The sequence below is a fragment of the Malania oleifera genome, chromosome 2 (assembly GCF_029873635.1).
Source record: "Malania oleifera isolate guangnan ecotype guangnan chromosome 2, ASM2987363v1, whole genome shotgun sequence".
NCBI classification, from domain to species: Eukaryota; Viridiplantae; Streptophyta; class Magnoliopsida; order Santalales; family Ximeniaceae; genus Malania; species Malania oleifera.
This window is the reverse complement of record NC_080418.1, coordinates 9,032,533-9,041,523: the sequence shown is the minus strand read 5'-3', so window position 1 is coordinate 9,041,523 and position 8,991 is coordinate 9,032,533. Positions and strand designations below refer to the sequence as shown.

The 8,991-nt window shown below is 37.7% G+C and overlaps 1 pseudogene; it reads left to right on the top strand.

Moving 5' to 3' along the window:
- Nucleotides 1-8,311: 8,311 nt before the first annotated feature.
- On the top strand, nt 8,312-8,991 carry LOC131148031 (uncharacterized; annotated as a pseudogene).

Here is an 8,991-nt window from a genome sequence, read left to right as displayed (position 1 = left end):
GCCTGGATACTTTTAGTTCATCGAGTCAGTTGACTGGGCAGTCCTCTATTTTCAAATATTTTCTATTTCTGATTTCTTTAAAATCTAATTTACTTGAAAAACTTAATTATAACTGTTCAAAAACATTTTCAAGGGTTTTTCAAGTGTTGGTCTCTAAGTCTTTGTATCTTAAGGAGTTTCACAAATCTAAATAGTAATGACTTAAAGTACTTACAAATATCCTTCTAAGCATGATCTCCTTAATCACTAAGTTTTGCAGCCTCTTGAGTTTCAGTGTTTACTTCAAGACCTGCTTAGCCTTTGAGCTCTTCATGTGTCTTTTATTTCTTCACTATTTTGAGAAGCTTTCATTTGATTGTCTTTGATTTACAGCTTGCTTACCTGATTAACCATGAGTATCCTTTGGCTTGGTCCTGAAATAAAACCACTCAACAACACATGTCAAAACATCCTTCATTTTCTTTTTTCTATCTCAGTTAATTTGCATCCCTAAATCTTGTTTGCTAGTCCCAAATCCTTCATATCAAACTCCTTAACCAATTGTGTCTTCAATTCTTGGACTCTTTCTTTGTTGGGACCTACAACCAATCCACATACAACAATAAAATAATTAAATCATTATTACCAAACCTCTTGTAGTATGTACAATAGTCTGCACTAAGTCTGCTATATCTGAGGTTAATTATAAAGGGATCAAATCTCTTGTACCAACATCTTGGTGCCTGCTTTAAGCCGTACAGAGATTTGGTTAACTTGCAAACCAAGTTTTATTTTCCTTTTTCTTCAAAACCATCTGGTTGGAGCATGTAAATCTCTTCTTCAAGTTCTCCATGAAGAAAAGCAGTTTTCACATCTAGCTGCTCTAGATATAAATCAAACACAACACACATAGCCAATACAGTTCTAAAAGTAGTAAGTCTAATAACTAGAGAAAATATCTCATTAAAATCAATACCTTCTTTCTAAGCATACCCTTTCACTACCAATCTTGCATGATATCATTCCACCTGATCATTGTCATCTCGCTTGATCTTGTAGACCTATTTATTTCCAATGGCTTTACGTCCATGTGGTAATGGAACAAGCTCCCATGTATTATCTCTATAGGAGGCTTCAATTTCTTCTTATATTGCTATCATCCACAAAGAAACATCAGTGCTACTAATAGCCTCATGAAAAGTTGATGGCTCTCCATCTTCTATTAGAAGACAATATACAGTATTGTTTGCCATGACATAATCTGAGTGCCATAATGGTTTCCTTGTTTTACATACTAAACGTCGAACTTCTATATCATTGGCCTCATTTGGTTCTCGTTCCTCATGCTCTGGTGCGGCTTCATAAGAATCTTTCTTTTCTTCTATCTGAACAGTAGTAGTTGTTTTCAAAGTGCTCTTGTTTTCTTTATTTTGCAGTTCATTTTCTACAAAAATCACATCCTTGTTGACTATGACCTTGTGGGCAATGGGATCCCACAGGCGATACCCCTTGACTCCGTTAGCATAACCCAAGAATATGTATTTCCTAGACTTTGGGTCCATTTTAGCTCTTTCTTGGGCATTATACATTACATATACAGGACATCCAAATATTTGAAGAGAAGAATACTAGGCTGACTAACCAATCTACATCTCCATCAATGTCTTCAAACCAATTACTGTTGACGGTGATCGATTTATCACACAACAAGAGGTTTTGACTGCTTCAGCTCAGAATGACTTGGCTAGATCTATAGTCTTCAACATGGCTCTGGTCCTTTCCAATATGGTTACGTTCATCTACTCTGCTACGCCATTTTGTTGAGGTGTATGCACAATAGTGAACTACCTTTGAATACCCTTTTGCTTGCAAAATGAAATAAAATTGCCATCTTTATATTCTCCTCCATTATCTGTCCTTGAGCACTTGATTCTTTTTCTAGATTCAAGTTCCACCTACGCTTTGAATTCTTTGAACACTAGAAACACATCTTACTTCCTTTTGATTGGATACACTCATAATCTCCTGGAGTAGTCATCAATAAATGATACAAAATAATGTGCTCCTCCTAGGGATGGAACTGATGATTCTCATACATCAGAATGAATCAAGTCTAGAATGTGTTTGTCTCTGGTAGTAGAACTTTCAAATTTTAATCTATGTTGCTTACTTGTAACACAGTGCTCATAGGAAGGTAGACTTACTGATTTGAGTCCAAGAAGAAGATTACGTTCTGAAAGAATCTTTAGACCACATTCAGACATGTGGCCAAGTTTGCAATGCCACATTATTATTGATTATTCCTGGGTTGATGCAACTGATGTGTCTCCCTATTGTATAGTACTTCCCAGCAGTGTGTATAGATTGACCACGATCTTTTCTGCCTTTATCAATACAAGTGCGCGTTTGACAACCTTCAAGATCCCATTTTCAATAAGGGTCTTACAGTTGAGGTCATCTAACTATCCAAGAGACAATAAATTTTTCTTCAAACCCTTCACATGTCGTACCCCTTGAATAGTGTGAATCGTACCGTCGTACATCTTCAGTTTGATATTACCGACACCAGCGATCTCTAAGGCATGATCATTACCCATGAATACAGATTTGCCTAAAACAGGTTCATAAGAGTGAAACCAGTCTTGGCGAGAGGTCATGTTCTAGGTTGCTCTAGAATCCATGATTTATACATCAATAAGTTTCTTACCATCTTTAAAGATAGTTTCCACTTCTCTGTACAAGATTTCACCATCACTGGAAGTACTTGTGGTGCATCCTTGAGAAGTGTTCTCCTCAGGAGCTTTCCTTGCATTCTTCTCCTTATGCCAACAATCCTTAGAGAAGTGCCCCTTTTTGCCACAATTATAACATATAAAATTCTTCTTACTCCTTGAATTTGATCTACCAGGATTGTGACTCCCACTAGAGCCACGCTTTGTTGATTTTCCTCTCATCATCGGCAGTGCCTTAACTTGTTGAGAACTAGACGATCTGTCTTCCTTGTTTTTGTGTCTGTATTCCTCTTCCAAAATAGCCACTGCAACATCATTGAAGACTAGATTATCTAGTTGAATATTAGTTGTAATGTTTATGATGAATTGATCATATGAATCTAGCAAACTTTGGAGTAGAAGCTCTGCTCGTTCCGTTGGTTCAATCTTATGGCCTAACATTGTTAGTTGGGAGAACAACGTATTAAGATTGTTGATGTGGTCTATAACTGATGTGGACTCACTCATTCGAAGAGTGTAGAGTCGTCTCTTTAAAAAGATCTTATTGTGAAGTGACTTTACCTCATAGAGCTTTGACAGCGCATCCCAAATTTTTTTTGCTGACTTCTTCTCCGCCATGCTTGATAACACCGAATCTGCTAATGTTATATGAAGATTAACCATGACATTGTCATCCATCTCGTTCCATTTTTCGTTAGTTATCCCTATTGCTCTGTCTTCAATTGCCGCTAAGCAATTGTCCTTTTTCAAGACCGCCTTCATCTTCAATTTCCAAAATGAGAAATTACCCCCATTGAACTTCTCAATTTCGTACTTTGCTGCCATTGTAGTAGATAAGATCTGCTCCTCCACTAAATCAGCTCCCACTTTTTTACCATGATCAATACCGTATACGTGAATAGTATCATAAATGAATGGAACTGTATACTTGAACAAATCTCATATACGTTCACAATACTGTAAAAGTATCTGGCGACACGTGTGAATAGTAATCATGAATAGTAACCCCAACCCAAAGGTCGTAACCCAAGACTCTGATACCACTGTTAGGAAATTGAATGGGTAGGAACAGTATCATACAGCTAAAATAAGAAATAAGAAAATAGGAATTGACACCAAGATTTACGTGGAAAACCCCCAAACAAATCAAGGGAAAAACCATAGGCAAGAGTAGAAAGAATCCACTATGAAAAATAATGATACAACTTCTCTCTGATTATAAGAGGAGAACAATGATACCTCTCACTTGCATTAGGAGTATACAAATCTCTTTGAAATCAGGAGAAACTAGAAACATAGTGTAATGACTCGAATAATAAAAATGGTATTTAAATAGAGAGGAAGGGAAATGGAAACAGAAACAAAAGGAGGCAGCAGACTTTGTCGACGAGCGCGAAGTGGTCGTCGATGATATTGCATTTTGAGAGTAATAACTGAGGAAATTTATCAGGTTCTTGTTGACGAACACAGGGGATTCATTGACGAGGGTACAAGAGGGCCTCGTCGATGAAGCCAAGTTTTGTCGGCGAGAAGATACCGAGAGAGGATTTTTGGAAGTCTGAAATTCATCGACGAGGGTGCAGGTTCATCGACGAACTTTCTACAGGACTCGTCGACGAGGTGACGTGTCTCGTCGATGAATCCAGCCCTATAAACAGCTGAAAATCGAATTTTAAAGCAGAAAATAGAAATCTCTCTCTCTCTCTCTCTCTCTCTCTCTCTCCTCTCTTTTTGATTTCGGCTCTGTCGTTCGCCGAATCGATGATATGAGGCCACCACGACGCTCTTGAGGAAGTTCTCTCCAAATCTTTCGGAGCGAATCGTTGGTGGAAGCAAGTTGGAATTCATCCCTGAGTTGAGGAAAGGTTTGTTATTCGAAATTTGATCGTTCCACAGTTAAAAGAAATGATATACTCGAATAAATACTGAAGTTCAGTTCTGAGAATTTTCATTTTCAGGGTATTGATCAAGAAATCCTACGGGTGTGAGTCCAGGAATACATAGGGGCTTTTTAGTTGTGAGGTAAGGGAATAAACTAAAGCAGTTATTTTCCGCGCGTATTATTATTATTATTTATCAAAAAATTATTTTTCAGGGAAGCATGCATAATATTTGAATATTATTGAGAAAATGTATGTTATTGGGGAAATATTGCTATTATACGGAAAATGTGATTTTAGAATGAAATGTACGGAATTACTTAACTTTGTGTGGCATGAACGTTATTTTTCATAAAAAGTAATGATATGACAAATTTTACGAGTAAAATATGTTTTCAGGAATTATGAAAAGATACAATATATTATGAATTATGATGATCTTGACAAATACATAATAATTGATTTATTTTCAAAATGATATGTACGAAATGATTTCGGCGCGAGGCCGTACATATGAAATGATTTCGGCGTGAGGCCATATATATATGAAATGATTTCGGCGCAAGGTCGTATTTATGAAATGTTCGGCACGAGGCCGTATTTATGAAATGATTTTGGCGTGAAGCCGTATTTATGAAATTATGAAAAATGCTATAATATCATGTATTATATGTTATCAGAATCCGGATATTAGTTTAGTTCAGTTTCAGGAGCTCGGTACCATAGCTATATAGATCAGATATCTATATTCAAACTTGTGCTAACCACCCCACGAGGGGATGGAAGATGAATAGTCGATATGGCTTTCAGTTTAGAGTTGTAGACGTCCACCTAGCAGTCCGGACCAGGGTATGGTGGGTCCATCGTACTTATAGACATTTTTGACTCGGTAGTGGTTGGCCAGCCATTGTCGGGTCCCACCTTTGGGCTACACAACCCGCCATGGGGGGTAATACATGACATCATCTAGTTATTCATTCTAGGTATGTTTTCAGTATTATCAGCTATAACAGACGTTTTATGAACGATATGATTTATTAGCAAATATGAAAGTATATGATTATTTAGTATGATATGATGAATGTTTATAGATATATGAAATATACTGTATATGTGTAATTGCATTAAATGTTCATGTTGCCACACATTTGTATTTAGTTTATTTTCCCTTACTGAGAAGTGTCTCACCCCCGAACTTAATTAACTTTTCAGGAAACCTTAAGGGACTGGCGGGTCGAGGCCGCCGTTGAGTTTGTTAAGTTACATTATTAGGAGGGTAAGGTTTTGTACTAGGAATAATATTATTTTGTTGTGAGATCCTAGTTGTATTTGGAATGTTATGGGAGATTGAAAATATATAGGTTATCTTGGTGTAAGTAAACTCTGGTATTATGTTTTATGGTTGGATGGTTGTAATTTTATACTTACTATTGCTTAGGTTTTCACTGTAAATGACAGGTGTCCCCGTTACCCACGGGTTCGGGTTGACTGTTTTATTTATTTTACTTATATTATATGAGTATATAAGCAAGTTGTTACACATAGGCTACAATAGGGACACTTTACAGGAGAGTACTTGATTTCTCTCTCTAAAGGTGGAGTTGGAGATGCTTGGGATGATTTCTTCCTTCATCACCACTTCCCTATTTATTTTGTAAGCTTCCTTTTCAAAACCATCAAATGAATAGTACAACCACCATATGAATAGTACAACCACCATATGAATAGTGTAGCCACCAAATGAATAGTGTAACCACCTTTGTAAACTCGTGCAGCCACCAAATGAATAGTGCAGCCACCATATAAATAGTACAACCACCATATGAACAGTACAACTCCTATGTTGGACTTTGAATGCTAGAAATGACTTTACAATTCAACAATTCCTGCTGTCATCTATGAGTTTAGCATGCACCCACCATTCCAAACGATTAACCCATGGCAGATAAGGAAGGTGGTGTGGAGCCGAGACCTGATCACCGGAATAGCGAACTTGAGAACAGCGAACTGAAGATTGGAACTTAAGAAGAGCGAATTTTATTTTAGAGGCGACGTCAGGGCTGCTTTAGCTGTGCGTGGACAGCGAGGGCAAAGGAGATGACCAAGTGGCTTGTGATGATGACGGCGGCCTAACAATGCATGCGACAATTACTCGTGACGATGGCGACGACTCAATGATGCCCGCAGTAGCCCAATGAGGATTTAGCCTACTTTGATACCATGTTAACATTCATAATATGTTGATAGTAAAAAAACAATACAAAAGAGAGGGAGAAGGAGATTGCAAAAAGGGAGGGAGAGAAGCCGCACACATGCCACCCAAAACCAAAATATTGTTGAACAATAAATACAATACAACCTAATAAAATAAACCTAAACCTAATGAATGTACAAAGACTAAAATACCCCTAATTAAATATATATTATCTAACGTATACACATGATCATCCTTTATAGGCTGCTGGCATGAATGTTCTTAGCTTGACCGCATTTAATGGTAATGTTAACACCCATTAATGGACCTTATTACTAAAAGTAGTAAAATTGCATTAGTTAGTCCAAATTTTTTTTCAAAAAAGAAAAGGTAAAAAGCAACCTAGATAAATTGCTTCAATTAATAACTTTTTCAAAAACATCACCCTTTTATTTATCCACCTTCTAAATATCACCCTTCTATTCACAATCGACTCTTCATTAAGGCCATTGAGGTGTTTGCCTAAGGCCCCAAAAATTTTGGGACCCCCTAATTTTTTTTAATATAATAATGTTAACATTATTTATAACTATTAGCTACTGTGTCAATACTTAGTACTCCTGCACACAATAAAGCCTATGCGCCTATATGTATATATAGATTATACACCTGCGCATGGCCTCTCTCTCTCTCTCTCTCTCTCTCTCTCTCTCTCTCTCTCTCTCTCTCTCTCTCTCCAGCCTCTAGGATTTAATTGAACCGTTCATTTCTCAATTTGTTACCCCATCCCCATGCATGCATTCACCATTCTCCATCTCTGTTAGTTTCATGGAATTCACGTGTTTGGTGGGTGGAGTGCACATGCAATGCAGCTAAAATTACTTAATGTATTTAGAAAAATTAATTTGAAATAAAAATAAAAATAAAAAAAATACTAAAGACTCCTAATTAAATCATTAGCTTAGGACCTCATATTGTGAAGAGCCGCTTCTGCTTCTATTTATTTACTCTTTTGTGTATATTGTACGATATATATAATACAACTATTTAAAACTGTAAGATGAGAAAAAATGTGATGTTTGTTAGATAAATGTAACACTACTTTAATTTTTTTGGACAAATAGGTCTTGGAATTGATAATAGCAGTAACCAAAACAGATCACGCGTCAATTATATATATCTATGTGTATCTGTGTGTAGGGCTTGGCTGGGTGTTCAGTTTAAAAAAGACCTCAAGCTCAAAGGCCGCAAATATGCATGATTCTTCACGCATCTTCAACGAGTTTCAAACTAACAATATAGATTAAATTGTATGACGACTCTCAACGTGCCCCTTAAGTATGCAATAGCTCATCCATACCTTGCATTTCACATGCCTTCTGCCTCAACTAGGCAACCACAATTCCAAATATTAATTATTACACGTTGACATTAGTTCTTCCATTGTTAGATCTCCAAAAAACTCAATCAACCATAGACATAATCAATCAATGTGCAGCCAAAGTTCATCATCAATACAACCACCCATGGACGTCGAACCCTCCATCCAAAATCTCATCAAGAGTTGGCTCAGAAGGAAGAGATGCCAGCAGCTCTTCTCCAATTCATTCAGTAGTACCAGTGAACGTGAGGGTAGGATTGAGATCAGAGCTCATCCATGGAGAACCCAGTTGGCCAATCTCCTAGAATCACTCCCCCTCCAAATCATCACCATTGCTCTTCTTCTTCTCGACCTCATCTTAACTCTCCTTGAGCTCTCTTCCTCTTTGCAGCTTTCATGTATGCCCACAAAGACGCAACATGGAGTTTGGCTCCACTGGGTTGGCATTGCCATCTTGAGCCTGCTTTTGTTGAAATGTGTGGCCCTAGTGGTGGAGGTCGGTGCTTCATTCTTTAGGCGGCTGGGTTACGTTGTTGATGGTGTGGTTGTGGTGGTGGCACTGGTGTTGGAAGCATTTCTGGAGAGGGGTGAAGGGGGCTTGGTGGTGGTGGTGAGCTTGTGGCGCATCGTGAGGGTGGTGGAGAGCATGTTTGAGCTTAGCGACGAGGCCATCAAGCCCAGATTGAAGGGATAGTGATCCAATTTGAGGCGCTTAAGGAAGAGAATAGGAGACTTTTGGGGAGCATAGTTGAGAAGGATGGGGTCATGCAAAAGCTACAAGAATTCAATATGGTCGACATGGATGCAAGAACAATTAAGAATTAA